The following is a 16,077-nucleotide window of genomic DNA, read 5'->3' on the forward strand; positions in this document are numbered from 1 at the left end:
AGCAACTTTGTTTTTCCTCTTTTAGAAGAAGAGCACATGAGTTAAGTGGGAGGATTTAGGATCCTTAGCCTTACATAAACGGGTTTACTCACATTAAAGAGAACCAGACTGTTGCATAACTTGCTAATACATGGCATCTCTGTATCTGTCTGCTTAACTTTTCACTAACATTAAAGATACAGTACAGTGATGAACGAAAAAGAAAATGCAGACTTTTTTATGATAATTATAAAAGGGTGGGGGGGGGGGTGAACATCCAGCTATCTGATTATGAGCTTTCATTTACTGAATACCACTGGATTAACCATGCATCTCATGTTACATGTCTGTTCAAACTGTGGTGCATGCTTGACATATCTTGACTGAGAAGCACCAAGAATCCAAAAAAGCATGTGTGTGTGCATGCGTGATTCTGTGTGCACGTGTGTGTGTTTATGGCTTGACTGCCAGTAGGACTCCAATCCAAATGTCACTAAAACACACAAATATACACACATCCCAGGAAGGTAAGTATGGCCGGGGCAGGATTTCCAAAAATGAACATCATTTATATAACAAATATATATATTATAGTTCTACCGACTGCACAGGTAAAATCCTTCAATCATTCATTCAGCTCACAAAGCATGCACATCAGTGTAAAGACATGCAAAGTTAGTTCTGATATCACAGGGAGTAAGGGAGGAAATCAGAAGTTTATTTGTATGTTCAGATAGCTATAAATCACTATTCCTCGACTTCCATACACACCTAATACTAATAATGATTAAGGTCAAACACCTGAAAACGGGAGTTATTGCATGCTCAACACTTCTGAAAATTGGCCACATTCTAGGTACCCCAGTACGCATTTAAGGGGCACACACCTTTGAAAATTTGAGTCTAACAGCCCAGAACCTATAGGAAATTCTTTGTTTAATGTTCTGCTTCCTGGCAAACATGAATCAAATAATACTACACATTATTCATTAGCACCTTCTCCTGAACATTCTCAAACAGGAGTATAACATTCCAAAAGGCTTTTAGAACATTATTTCTCAAATTATTTTATTTAGTATTTTTATATTTAATTTTACCCTTCCTATAAACTTTACCATTCAAAATTGCAATGGCCACATTCTTTTGTGCCATATAGAGAACAACAGGTTGCAAACTACATTTCTTCTCTTTTTAGGCTGTCTCTTCCCACCCCAAATGTGTTTGCAACCTCTTCTTCTGGAGACTGTCCCCAAATTCAGGAAATTCGCTTCTCCCTATACTCCCTATACTATTCCCTAGATACTCTCGTCAGGTAAGTGCATTTGCACTTCTGTGACAAAGCCCAGAAATTGTCCTTCACCTTGGTAGTCCCTAGTCACTATAAGAGAAACAGAATATAATTTGTGATCACATATTTTACAGTTGAAACCAGCTAATAATTTGCTCTATCACCACAGCAGGTTTTTTTAAACTTTTTATTTTGTGTGTGTTTATCAAGATAGCCCCTGTTGCATTTTACATCCTACATATTACAAAGGAACAACAAAAGTTGTCTTCTCTAGGAAGCGTTGCAAGTAAAAATAATTACACGGCAGAAAATACGGGAGAATACATATAGTAGTATCATTCATTGCTAATGAGTTAAAAGGATATCACAGTGCATTTATAAATCACTACACAAGAGTTGCACAGTTTATTTAAATTCATTGTGCCTCATTATAATTGAGCTATGCACCTTAAGGTCTGAGTTGATTAGGAATGCTATAGCTCAGAATAGCTTTTAATTCAGCGAAACATGGTCTGACCTTTACCATAATCCTGTGTGAAATACACTATAGTTTAGACATTAATAATGATAGTACCTCTTTTTTGTACTGGTAAGATGCTACTTTAAAAAATTGTATTATTAGTTAACAGGCTCAGGACAATTTATCAAAACCAAATTATCCTTCTGTGCATAACTGCAGTACTTAATTCGGGTTCTTCATCTCTCATAACTATTACCTAGTCTTTAAAAATGCTAAAAACTAAAACATAATAGTGTCATGGCAGAGTAATAAGTCACATACACACGCTTACTGACTCCCCACGGACTTGCGCTGTACTCAGCTTAGGGATCTGAGCAACATGATGTACATTTTACAAGCTCAGGCATCTCTTTTGTTTGACCTTTGTCTTCATATTTAAGTGTAACATTTCCTTAATCCACTTTCTGGTAACTCTGCAAATTCCACTAATGGTACGTCACAGGTCTTCTATCATTATCACTCAGTTAAAGATTACAGTTCCACGGATAACTATAGAAAAGCTGAGTACTCATTTTCTACAGGGTTGGTTTGTACTATTTGCCTCTGCCTGGATTGTCAGGCCTGCAGCCAGCAATCAGTCTTGTAGCAGACTAAGGACCAGATTTGTCCGAGAGAACTTAAAAGCTCGCCCTCCCTGTCAGCCTGCCTGGTCATTCACAACCCCAGAGAACACAGAGGAGCGCCTTGGTCCTCCCTCACCCTCCTCTACCCCTTAGTGTACTAGCTGGCCTCAGCTTTGCTCCCTAGGCTTCTGACCTGGCTCCGAGCCTCTCCTGTTGGGCTGGTTCCAGATCCAGACTACCTTGTTCAGGCCCTAATTCCACTAGACTCTACCTTGCTATCTGAACACCCTGATTCCCGGATCTTCTACCAGCCCTCTGATCAAGCTTTTCTTCTAAATGTTTGGATCATTTGCAGTTTCTAGCCTTCTTAACTCTTGTTCGTGGCTTTTATGAACTGCAAAACGAATCTTTTGCCTCCAGTACTGTCACCAGTTTATCTTTAACAACTACCAGTGCTCCGGTAACATTCTTCTTAGAGCTACATAAGAGTCATAAAGATTAATTCTGGTGGAAAAAGAAATGTTCCTGCATCTATTACCTGCTTTTTCTTATTGGTCTGGCTGCCAATGAGAATATTATCTAAGTAAGCATGAAATCATGCACATATTAAGAACAAAAGGCATCAGTGAATGGATTTTTATGTTCCTTGATTAGGATTACATATCATCAATCTACTTCAGCTTACCCATGGAACAAAATACATTGTATAGTTTTATTCATCTGCATCTTGTCTATATAAGAAGAAATAAAGATCAAACTAACATTAACTAACAAGTTAAGTAATCTAATCCTTTCCCCTAGCTGCACTTGTAGGTTAATGTCCGAGTTTAGCATACTGAGATCAACACAACTGGGTCAATTTCAATTTCCTATGCTGAGCTATGGGAAACATTGCTTAGGTCAAAACAAGAAATATGTTTTTATGCTGAGATTTAGTAATTGCTGAGCTAGCCTCAAGGTTCCTGTTTGTAAAGTTTCTCTCCTGAAAAACTACATGCTTTATGAATACTACATAGGAAACAAACAAACAAAAATACTTTTCTATCTCCAAAATTATAGAAGAAAGTTTCCATTGTTTTTACAGCTTGTGCTGAGCTCTTCTTGGTTGTGAGAGAGAGGACAGCATAAATGGAGGTGTGAGGAAGAAAAGTAAAATCAGTTTAGTGTGATGTTTAGTTCTGACAGGTATATCCAAGAACAATCCCCACTTCCAATCTGAACAATTGTTTACAAGTTCTCGCCCTCCTCCGGCATGGTCTGCCTCATCACTCAGGACATGATAAGGAAGGAAGAGCTAGCACTGTGCCAACTCTTAAGCATGGGCTGAATAAGGAGAAGAAAATTACCTAGCTATCTTTCAGCAGGAAGTTTGGTCTGGTAATTACCACATAGATTGAAATAACAAATACCTATTACAACACTTTCTCAAATCCTAGAGCTTTTAGAAGAAAATATAAAGGTATCTCCTCCTGGAAAACGTTGTCTTTCATCTTTGCATCCTTTAGAAAACCAGGTCTTTTTAAGTTTTCTGGCTAAGATGTTACTTTGTGATGTATCATGTGTTATATCTAAATGCATCTGTCGTGAAGCTTTGAGTTGACACATGTTCCTATTTATACCTATTCACTTAAAACAGTATTCACAGCTACACAAGATGGTTAATACAATATCAACTTCTAGAGCAAATATTCGAACTCTAAATCTCTATCAGAATAAGCAAATTCAAGGTAAAACTTCCCAGGTGAATGCAGGGCACACAAATAGGTCAGAATGGGTTACGGATAACACATGCTATCAATATTGAAATTTTGCAAATACAAATGAATTGTTGCTTTGCAGATTGTAATATTTCAGCACTCTGTAAATTTAAGTCTGCAGAAATACATAAACAAATATGTCTCCATTCTCTCTGTAGATTGATAGATAATAAAGAAATATTTGATAAAGATGATTTTTTCCCTCAGTCATATACTAATAGTTGGCATTGCATAATGACTCTAGAATAGGTCTGTTAAAAATAGTGGTATAGGCATTGGTGGAAGAAAATAGCATTCTTCCTTCTTATTAATAGTAATACCAAGCAACCTACATTTCTTGGGAAAACATTAGAAGGCACAGACAGGAGTCTCTACAAAATGGAAGAGCTCAGATATGGTATTTGGCAGACTTCCTTCTATGGCTGTTGGGGATTTAGATACGCCACAGTGAAAGCATGACCTAGAGGGATTGGGCAGATACATTGATAGATTGCAAAATAAGGCTGGTCAGGTATACAAAGACCTGAAAACATTGATTTGGTAAAGTACAGGGCTTTACAGGCAATCCTTTTGTTAGCAACATCAGGTCTTGTATGTAGTTTTGTTCATGATATGAGATCTTACATAGCTACAGGTTGCCAGAAGCATATAAGCTGGTACTCTGTTCTACCTGAGAGTGGAAACAGAAGAGGATGATTCTGGTTGACAAAAGATAATAAAGTACAATTGGGGAAAATAGTGTGGGATCCAGTGGAAGAGAAAAAAAGAAAAACATAATCATATTCCCCATTTTTGCCAAACCAATATATCCTCCTATTGTTAAAAACTAACTAGTTAATGTATTGTACACACCTAAACCAGATAAATGCATGAGGAAAGATATAAAAAAGTAGCAGCACTAAATATCTGAAAATATTTTAAGGAACCTATGAAAAGCCGTAAGCAACTAAAGAGTCAAAGCCCACAACACCAAAAAACAGAAGGCAACGGAAAAATGACAGAAAAAAAGGTGAATCTGATAAATCAATTGTATTTTCTATGAAAGTGAACTGCAGCCAAACCTCAAACATCAGTTTTCCAAACAAATTCTTTCTAAAGGAGAAAATCAGATTAAATAAATCAATTCTCATGCACAAGTTCAAAGGCTAATGTCTTTAAACAGATTTCCATTGTATTTAACGCTTTACAACAGAAATCACAGGAGGATATTCCCAGGACTGAGAAAATTCATTAATACATATATAGTTCTGGGTTTTTTTCCCTTTCTTTCCTCTAAAATGTATAATGTTACATCATTTATCAGTTTTCAAAAGCCGTATTTGGGGTTTTCTTTGATTTGTAAATCTGTTTAGCACTCAGAAAGCACTGGGAATTGGCACTCTGGAAGACCACATAAATCTGATGTTTATCCAAAAAAAAGGGAGGGGGAGAGTAAATGCAGTAGCACTTCTCTCTTTCACACATGCATTTGAAAGGATCTTCTGTAGAGAAGTAACTCTTGGCATGGTGAAACTAACCAATTTCCTCAATTAAGGGAGTTAAACCACCATCCCATTTCACATGGCTTAATGGTCAGCTTTGATACAGTAAATATTTTCAAGGCAGTAAGGTACAGTACATTGCAACTAATGATGTAAGAGGTGAAAGATTTGTCACAGTGTTACATACCAGAGACATCCAGTTCCACAGAAGTTATACACATTTAAATATAGAAAGCTCCTAAAGCAAACATTTTGCTGAACCTGTTGGAAAATTGATGTATTTTTCTCAGTTCTTATGTTTCACAAAATAAGTCGACATTCGTCATACTATTACAAGCCTAATTTTTTAGGCTAAGCTTTATCTTGCACTAACATAAACATTGTCAAAAAAGCCATATAGTTAGCTCTATTGCCATACAGTTAACAATATTGTCACTGTTTTAGGGGAAAATCTGAAAAGTGCACAACACTGTTATAACTGTCCTGCTGAAACCATTACAAATCACCCAAGTGAAGAAGTTAAGAGGTCTCATCAGATACTTTTTGCCCATAGCAACAGAAAAAATATCTGTCTGGTATTCTGAAGGAACTGCTAAAAATGGGGAAGGGGAGGATAAAGACAGGCACCAAAACACAGTACTAAGGCTTGGGCAGTACAGATGAAGAATCACCTATGTTAAGAGAAAAAGTGCTATGAAACTCACATGGGATACCATACCAGATCGATTCTTTTAGCACATTAGCCCTCCAACCAATAATGCAAAGGATAATATATGCACATAATCACCCCATTTATATCAAAACTTATCAAAGAACAGAAGGAAAAAAGGTGAAAGACAGAAGAGAGAGAGAGTTAATAGGATATTTTAAAATTAACATATAGAAAGAAGGGATGAATTTTTAGAAAGTAAATATTATTAGCATAACAAAGGCTCAGGGAAGTCAAAACAATCCAATCCTTGAAAGGCTACAGTAGGCTATTGCTCGAGTGTAATTTTATTTGTAATGGGCATGCCAATGGGTGCTTACCTTCTTATTCATTGTGGTTTAATCACACAGGAATATTCACCTCCTTCTTGGAGAAATGTTCAGAGGATATTAGAAACAGCAGTTCTGAAACAGGTTCCATCACCAAATTATTTACTTAGGTTACACTAGAAAACAAAGGATTTTGGGTTTTAAAATGCCAGACTTTCATGTTTGTGCATATGTTGAAAGTTTTTTTCCTCAGGAATTATTGTTTTTTCCTAATGGGTTGGGGGGGTCCTTAAGAGGATAGTTTGCACCTTTTTGTGATTCCTGATGGAATCCTATCTATCCTATCTATCCTATCTATCACTAGCCCTCCAGGACTATAATGACTGTGATCTAAAAGAGCATATATTTTTACCTACTAACTATCTTTCTTACCAATAGTATTGACAAAAGGGTTGATTGATATTCAAAACTCAACTGGACGCTGCCCTGAGCAACCTGCTCTAGTTGACCCTGCGAGGGTGGAGGAGCTGGACTAGTTGATCTCCCGAGGCCCCTTCCAACCTTAGTTATCGCATGATTCTGTGCATATTGGACTAAAATATCTCAAATCCTAGGTCTCAAAGAAAGTACTTGTTGGAGAACCCAAACAGCTTGAACAATAGAGGCAAAATTTGAGGATACTTTTAAAGAGTGGAGAAAGTCTCATCAAAACACAAGGTATAGCCAAAAAATATTAATTCCCCACTAATTCTTGCTTTAGAATCATTACTATTACTTGGGAGCAGAAAGTAAAGATCCACTAGTCTGAATATCATATTAACAGCAGAAGGATCAACAGAGGCAGGGTCCCTTCTATGGTATAAAACAAACAGAAGGGCAGAATTTCAATATGATCGACACTGGCATACATATATTTTCTATATTTGGTGTGTCAGCACAGTTACGGCAGGTCTTCTTATAAAAATTAGTATCAACACTGTTCATTCAATGCTCTTCTTGAAAGTCAATGCTTCTGGAGATTAATGGACTTCTGCTCAACACTCAAGGTATTTCACAAGTAAATACAATGAGCTTTGACTACCATAAGGAGCACAAAGGTCTAGATGAGGTTTTGCTTGGGGAAAAAAAAGACAGTGTAAGAATACGATAAGAATTTCTGGGCAGCATGAAAAGGGGCAGAGTTTCTATCCCAGCGCTAAACAAGCAGTCACGTAAATACTGTGCAACAGAAAACAAACAAACAAATAAAGCAAGCTGAGGGAAATTTACCACGAAGTATACAAACAGATCACAATAAGTTTGCAGCCATCCTTAGCATGTTTGCCTTAGTAAATATAGATGAAGTACAACATTTCCTTAGGATAATAAATTATGTTAGAATTATGCCTAAATGCTTATTCCAGCTGCTTGGACTGGTAACTGACCTGGGAATATGAGCATGCTGCCATATCCGAAAGCCAAGAGATGCAAATCTTAACGATGAGAGGAAATGAAAGGCATTAAAGATGCCTGAGTGTTAGGTACAATGCTAGTACATACATATCCAGATTTCTACAGACGACTCACAAGGCAGGTATAGCATGCAGTTATCTCACAAGACTATGAGGCTATGAGGCTGTTATTCAGCGTGTGATAAACCATAGTAAAAGTTAGATGCTAACCCGTTCTGGAAGAAAATAGACAGCTGCCACAACCCAAAGGAGTAACAAGTATTTAACCATTAGTCATGGCATGCCTGTGTTAGCGTCAAATGATCACAAACCGTAGGTCACCATTGCTGGAAGAGTCCTAACAAACACTTCACGTAAAAATACATTGAGGTTTCTTTCACATTTAAATCTCTCAGTTGAAAATGGGATACAAACCTGAGAGACATTTGGTATTCGTAAATATACTCTGGAATATTTGTCAAAAGCACGCTTAATATTCAGTTAATCTGATTAACAGCTGTGCGTGTTGAAATGATTTTTTTTAATTGATCAGTCTCAGAAAAAATGTGAACTGTGATTGCCAGGCATACTACTAGGGATGAAACCTTGCAGAAAATAATTAGTAGACAATGGCTAAGACAGCATATTCTCTACCTGTTTGAGAACAATTCTCAGTTTTAGATAGGATTTTGGTTTAAAGCAACTAAAAGAGGCTTGTTAAGGAATGAAGGACACTAGCCATCCTTAAGATGTTTAAGAATAAAAAAAAGTTAGAACAGATATACAAAAGATAACTGGAGATTTAAAGATCTGAGAAAAGAATGTGCTAACACTTGGTGCACACGCTCAAATATCTACCAAGTGAAGAAAGAGAGCCTGACTTTGAAATACAGGAAGAGTTAACTTGTCATGAAGGAGACAATAAACATTATATGCTCAGAGCTAAATTTTCATAGGAAATTAACTTTCATAAGGCAATGTATGGTCTAGATCAAAATTCTATAGTTTGAATGTAAACTTAAGCTAAGAACTGTGCTTAAAGAATTATTAATAGTTATCTGTCAAGAAGGAAGGATGTAGCTAACGAGTTTACACAGCAGTCTTGTCCATGTAGTATCTGGATTACCTATGTAATCAAATAAAGGGAATACATAATAAATTTGCAGACTGCACTAGACTGGCAAGGATTGCCAGCATATTTTAAGATAATTTTACAATCCAAAATGATCTTGACAAACTGGAGACACAGGCTGAAAAAGTAGCTTCACATTCAATAGGAGCAAGTGCAAGATATTGCAGCTAGACAGAAAAAAAGCAGCTATATAACCTAGGAAGCAGTTGGTAGACAAAATATTCAGCAGAAAAAGATTACAGCCTTTTTGTGAATCACAGTGAGTCATGAGCCAACAATGCTTTGCTTTTCAAAAAAGGACTCTTGAGGACCTGGCGTTTACGAACAGTAGAATAGCACAAGCATAGCAGAATAGCACATAGGACACCTGAAATAATCCTTCCTTCCTTAGCTGAGTTGGGTAAGGCTTCAGGTAGATTACAGTACATTTCTTGAAAAAAATGAACTACTTGTTGAGAGTCCAGAAAACATGAATGAAAAATGGTAGGGGTACAGAAAATATATCCTGTGAAGGAAGATTTAATGAATAGGGACCGGTTAGTCTAAAAAGGGGGAAACTGAAGGGTGACATGATAACTGTTTTCAAATTCACAAACCATTTCTACAGAGGTAAAAGGAGTACTTTGTTCTCCAGGTAAGTAGAATAAGAAGTTAACGGGCTTGTACTGAAGGCAGGGTACATTAACCATAATAAACATCAAAATAAATTAAGAGGTTATAAAGCTCTCCAAGAAAGTTTAGACAAGTATATATCAAAAATCACAAGGCAGCAGGTTCTCCCTTGAGACATGAGAATGTCTAGATGATTTCAGAGGGTCCCTCCAGCCATATGACTCACTTAGGAGAAATGAAAAAAAGTGATTGATTGTTACTCTAACTTTCATGTGACAGCTTTACTAGGAGATTCTCTAGCTAATGATTATACCAAACTTCTGTTAATCAGGGCTTAGCTAATAATGTACTGCATTAAGAAGTCTGCAGTGAAGTACAAGTTACATCATGTTACTTTCCACAATCCCATGGAAACCATGAACCAATGGCTGAGCTGAAAATGGCCTATATAAGGATACAAACTCAAACTTCAACCTATAATTAGTATTATGAAATTCCAGGAACACATCAGTGAAACGTGGGTCACCATCTGCTGACATTTTGGCAAAAAAAAGGTAATTGAATGCCTGCCTAATTAGAAACGGATGTCAGAATCACCAAGTCTCTCAGCTAAATACAAAGATAGAAAAGGTAAAATAAAAACCCGTATTATGCTGAGTTCACAGAAACTGATATTCACATCTATATTGGGAAGCAAGGATTTTCAACAGCAGGGCTATCGTAAAGATACTTCCACAATCCCAGCAGATCATTATTTCTGCTAGATTCCAACTGCAATACCTTTTTCATGTTCCAGATGGGCAAGGGCAAGGGCCCATGTTGTTTGTTCAGAAATAGATAGTTTATGAAGAGGTCACATAAAAGAGAACAATTCTGACTTAAATACTTCCAAATAAAAATACAATTGAAAAAGGATAAGAAAAAAGTATCTGGAACAATCACCCTAAATCTTTTAATATACAGATCTCTTTGCTAAGGCACTTTATAACCAAAGTATACTTTGTCTATATGTACAGGATATCATAAAGATTAAAATTTTCCCCAACAACCGTCAATCCCAGGGGCCATTGAAAACACAACAGACTATCCGTTTCCTTGTAATCCATCAGGAATGCTAAAACTAACAGTTGAAAAGCAGCATGAAGCCCTGCAATCTCCAAGACCTAAGTATTTCTGTGGGCTATTAGTGTGGACGTAGCTCAGGCTTGGAACGTCTCCTTTGTTTAAAGCCCAAAATATCTCTGGCTGAACAGGGCCATAGTACCATTGCTCCTTGCCCATCCCCAGTCTATCCAGATTTTCCAGACAGGAGTTAGGCACTCAAAGCTTAATGTGCACATGTTCTTCTCCAGAAAATGCCAGGGTTCTCTGTCCAACTTGGGTTACTAAATCCTGGTCAACGTTGTCCCACAGTTTGGGTTGGGTATGAAGATGGCTTTGGTTAAACCACATCCTGAAAAACTGTAAGTGCTTTGGGTTACAAATAGTCTTTTTCCCGTATGTTCAAAACATTTAATAAAGGGCTAGCCAAATCCACTCTCTTTAATATTTAATAAAACCATTAAATACTACATTTACACATCAGAAAACTCCGTAAGAGAGTATTAAAGCTACTGAAGATGGATTCAGAAGGATTGCATCCCACATTAAGAACTGAAGATACTAGAGTTTGAGTCTTTATTCAGTTAATTCAGTCAACTAACTACTGAGCAAATCTGTTTAAATGTTTCAGAACCGGTAATGAAATGTTTGTCCTTACTAAGCCAACTTGACTATGCCAAATACAAAGGTTACAGGTTAAACTCAGAACCGCAAAACAGGCTGAAACACAGCAGTTAGTTAGAACATAAACCTGAACTTCTCTGGGCCTTTAAAATCTCAAGATGCTAATTCCTTTGTTTCATCAAAGTACTGGAAAACTTTATAAGTAAGTAGGACGACTGAACTCAAAATTTTGTTAATTTTTAGAAAACTTGCAATCAGATCCTCTCCTGCAGTATCAATCAAGTATGTTTTTAGCACATCTAGATTGGTTTGGTCGTCTTCTTAATAGGTGCGAAAAAAAAGCAAATAAGTTGGTGAAAGTACAGTCTCATCAAAGGGCAAAAAGAAAACATAGTAGTCCTAACCAGTTAATGCATAAGAGGCTCAATTACTAGATTTTCTGCTCTATAGGTGGCACTGCAAACTTTCTGTTTTTGAGAATATATCTAGTTTATGTGTAGCAAATGAATATCATATAAGTGGAATTACGAATTATATGAAACCTACAATATTACATACATTTTAGGAAAGCATAGTATGATGTGTTCTAGCAAATTTGCATTATTATGGGCAAAAAATGGAATCTTGACAATTGTTTTGTCTCAAGCATCCATCCTTTAAATATTAAGAAATTTTTAATTGGAATATATTCAGATAGGCATTGCAGGAAAATTTAAATTTAACTATAGTCCAATCCTCTATCATTTAGGATTCTATTTAGTATTTACACTTAGACTTACTCTTCATAGCATCATTAAAGCATTTTGAGCCATTTCTGTAATTAGTATCGAGAGAGTAAGATCCAATACAGTGCAAAATTGTTGGCTTATACAAAACTACATTTTAGATTCTAATTATTTCTAGCAGTCCTAGTTCTAATATTTCACTTTTAAAATCATAACGCGAGAAAGAGCAAAAAATGACTAAGCACACTCCATAGTTTCCCTGAAATCAGAAATTACATAGACCACAGTTTGAGAGTCTTGCAAAAGCTACTTAATATTCTAACATTCAATTCTTAAAAAAGATCCTTCCAGCTTCTTTTTTTACTTACAATCAACGGATTAGTTAACACAAAAGATCAGTCATGACCTCTATCACTCCTTCTCAAAGCGGTTAAGTGACTTTAGGGACTCAAAGACATATTTCAAGCTACAATTTCTTGAGTTTTGATGTGGTAAATATGCCATTCTGTAGACATAACATTTACTACAGGATACCCTATTTTTATATTTTGTAGACCTTGCTATAATTAAAAAACAGATCTGAAAACATAATAAATAAATGGCTATTTCATTCACCATGAAATCATTATGTACTTATTTCATTTTAAAATATCGGGACATATTAAAAGTTTGGTAAAGTACTAGTAAGTCAGAAAAGTTTTATTAACCTTAATACAGATTATTTTTCATTAGAAATTCAAGTTAACAGTTCACCCGATAGACTGGTTCACAGATAATCATCATTTGTTACTTTTCATTAAAAAATAGCTCCATTATCTACGATATCCACTCAAGCCATTTAGTTATCTAATCAAAATAACTATCCTAGGTCATAGTGAAGACCTTGGAAATTATCACTCCAAAACTTTCTGGAAACATGTTTTTAAACAAAACTGCCAAAAAAAAAATCTTCAATGTACTTTTTCAATAAACACTTTCCTGGAGTTTTTTCCTGGACTAGCTTGCAAAAAAATCAATTTATGGCAAAATTTTCATGGCAAAATGTCAACAAATATTGCAAATATTGCAAATATTGCTTGAATTTGGAGATTTCAGGCACTTTAACTTGACTTTTTAATTTTCTTTTATTCATTAATATTCTTTCATCTTTTGTTCCTTATCTAAACCAAAACAATATTCAAAAGGTCAGCCTAAAACCAGAAATTCCTAGCTGCACTTAAATATGAAAAAATATTCAGCAGATAACCCACGCTTTCAATAAATAATTACGATAATAGAAGAATAGAGAAGACGAAGACGAAATTTACATATTTCTCTTATACGATTTAGGACTCTGATTACAGACTCTGCTGAGGAAAGAAAGCTATTTAAAAGCTACTGTATTCTGGTTGTTGCAGTCAATAACACCTACTAACATTTGACTTTTGCAACTACACTTACATGTTCTTTTCATTTACACACTGAACAAAGAGCTCATTGTAGCCAACCTCATACACATGTGTAACAAGGACTGTACTTGAGAGCAAATGCAGATTCTTAAATAGATCTAGGGTTTGTATTATTAGACTCAGAAAATCCTAAGAAATAATCTCCAGGTTAGACACATCAGATATTAAGTGCATAATGCATATGAACATGTGGGCTTTTAATTTCTATATTATTCTACTGACCTGATAATTTTTTACTGATAAAATTTTATATTTTAATCTTTAAAAACATAAGATGGGTATTTACATATGCCAATTTTAACTAAAAATAAAATAAAAGTGATTCTGATTTTATGTAATTCCATACTGGCAACACACCCCTCCAAAGTGGGGAAGAAAATTTAAAATACATATATATATATACATCCTCAAGTTTAAAGCATTTTTTTTAAAAATTTCATGACTACACTAATGAATCTGCACCACAGGAGCTTTTGCTAAATAGTACTATCACTCTCAGTTGAGTTTTATGTTCAAAACAAAGAATAAAGAAAATTATGGGGGAAAAAGATGGCAAATTGGAAATAGAAGCAGAAGCTCTGTTTCTCAGGCTGTTGATGATCACTTTTCTATTTTATGTGTCAGGTTTAAATTTCCCTGTGGCAGCAATTTAAATCTTTTTTCCTTTCCTGAGGCTGCTTAAAAATTTAATTTAGCTCAGGCACTGTGTCTATGTTTTATAATAGGAATATAGAAAACTCTTCTAATTTGGGGGCTGACCCTTTTAACAGATTATAGAAATTTAAACATAATTAATCAGCTTTATTCATAGAGTTACATGGGCTTTCCACAATTTACTCATGTAAATTTCTTTGCTTGAGTTACAGTAGACTACATTAGAGAAGGGTATTTGAAGGCAGATACTCACAAGTCACACATTCATTGGTGCATATAGCACATACAGTGGAATAATCATTTGCATGCATATCTGCACACACACAGATACACATACATAAATCCAATAAATCTACATCTTTTCAGAAGTTTCACCAGTCAACATCAACTCACTTTAACTCCTTCACAATCTAGTTCTTATATTATTTTTCCTGTATTTTTTGGTAAGAAATGGAAATGGATTCTCACTTCAGAAATTACTCCTTATCTATTGAGAATGGTCATTGCTGAGTGATACAGTCCTTTTGATTCTTCTTCTCTCCAGCTGGCTTAGAACATCACAGTCCTCAACAGGAGATGGTGCTAAAGTCAAATATTGGTATCATAGCTGTTTGTTAAGGTCACTGAGCATTAAAGGCAAATACCAAATTTTAAAAGAATAATTTCATTACAAAATCCTTAATTATGTACTTTACTATCTTCTTCTTAAGTAATAGCTGGATAATATTCTGATGGCTTTAACTAGTAGGAAGGATAGCATCATTTTTTTGTAGATGATAGGGTTCAACACAAGGGACTTAATGATTTCGCTTCTCAGAGAATTTATATTCTGACAAATGGTTGAGTGTTTTTAAAGTGGAAAAAGATACTTTTAGTATAATTTAAAAATCTTCAGCTGCACAGAATTCAGGCAAAAAGTTCTTAGGTGTCACAGTATCAACAACCCAAAAGTAAATGGTCTAAGCACATGGGGCAACTTAAAGGTCCCATGAAATCCCTGTGAATGGGATTCAAAGTAGTCAGCATGCTGACCAAGGATGCCTAACACAGGCAATATTAAGAGTTAGCTCTTCTCTACTTGGGCTCTACTGTAGAGGCCTAATATAAACATTTGCATCAAGTAGACTCAGGCCTGAACCTTCTTCCTGATTTAGATGCTTAAGATGCTCCTTTTCTATAGAGAGGAATGTCTTGTATCTGAAATAGTAAACTACTACCTAGAACATCTCCTCCAAGAGAGGGAGATCTCAGTCAATGCCTTTCTCACCTACATGGGGAAGGTGGGGTAGATATAGAGGATAAGTGTACAAGTCTCATCTCACAAAGGAGAATCCTAGGATCTTGAAGAACAGAATTTACCATAAACATTCATTCTAATAAAAAAATAGTGAAGTTCCCCTTAACTTTTATCCTCCATATTTACACTTGCTTAATAATTGCTTTGCAATGAGTTATTCTCTTAATTCTGAGAAACAATATGGACCTTCACCCATGTCTATAAGTTATACGTTATAGACTCCACTCTGCCCCTGCCCCCAAGAATGAACTCCATGTTAACTTCCTAACTTACCAAACAACAGGAATGGGTGAAGTCTTTGGACTCCACCACAATCTATTATTAATCTACAAAGAAAGAGTCAGGAAAATGAATGCCGAGTGCAGCCTTCCAATTCTGTATGTTCTATCGCTGTCCAGTGGTTAGAGAGAAGTGAGTATGAGAATTTCTGTGATCTGTTCCCATCGCTTTTCTCGCTGTGGTTCCTAGAGCAAATTTTGATTATCTTC

This window comes from Struthio camelus, chromosome Z (assembly GCF_040807025.1).
Source record: "Struthio camelus isolate bStrCam1 chromosome Z, bStrCam1.hap1, whole genome shotgun sequence".
Classification (NCBI taxonomy): domain Eukaryota; kingdom Metazoa; phylum Chordata; class Aves; order Struthioniformes; family Struthionidae; genus Struthio; species Struthio camelus.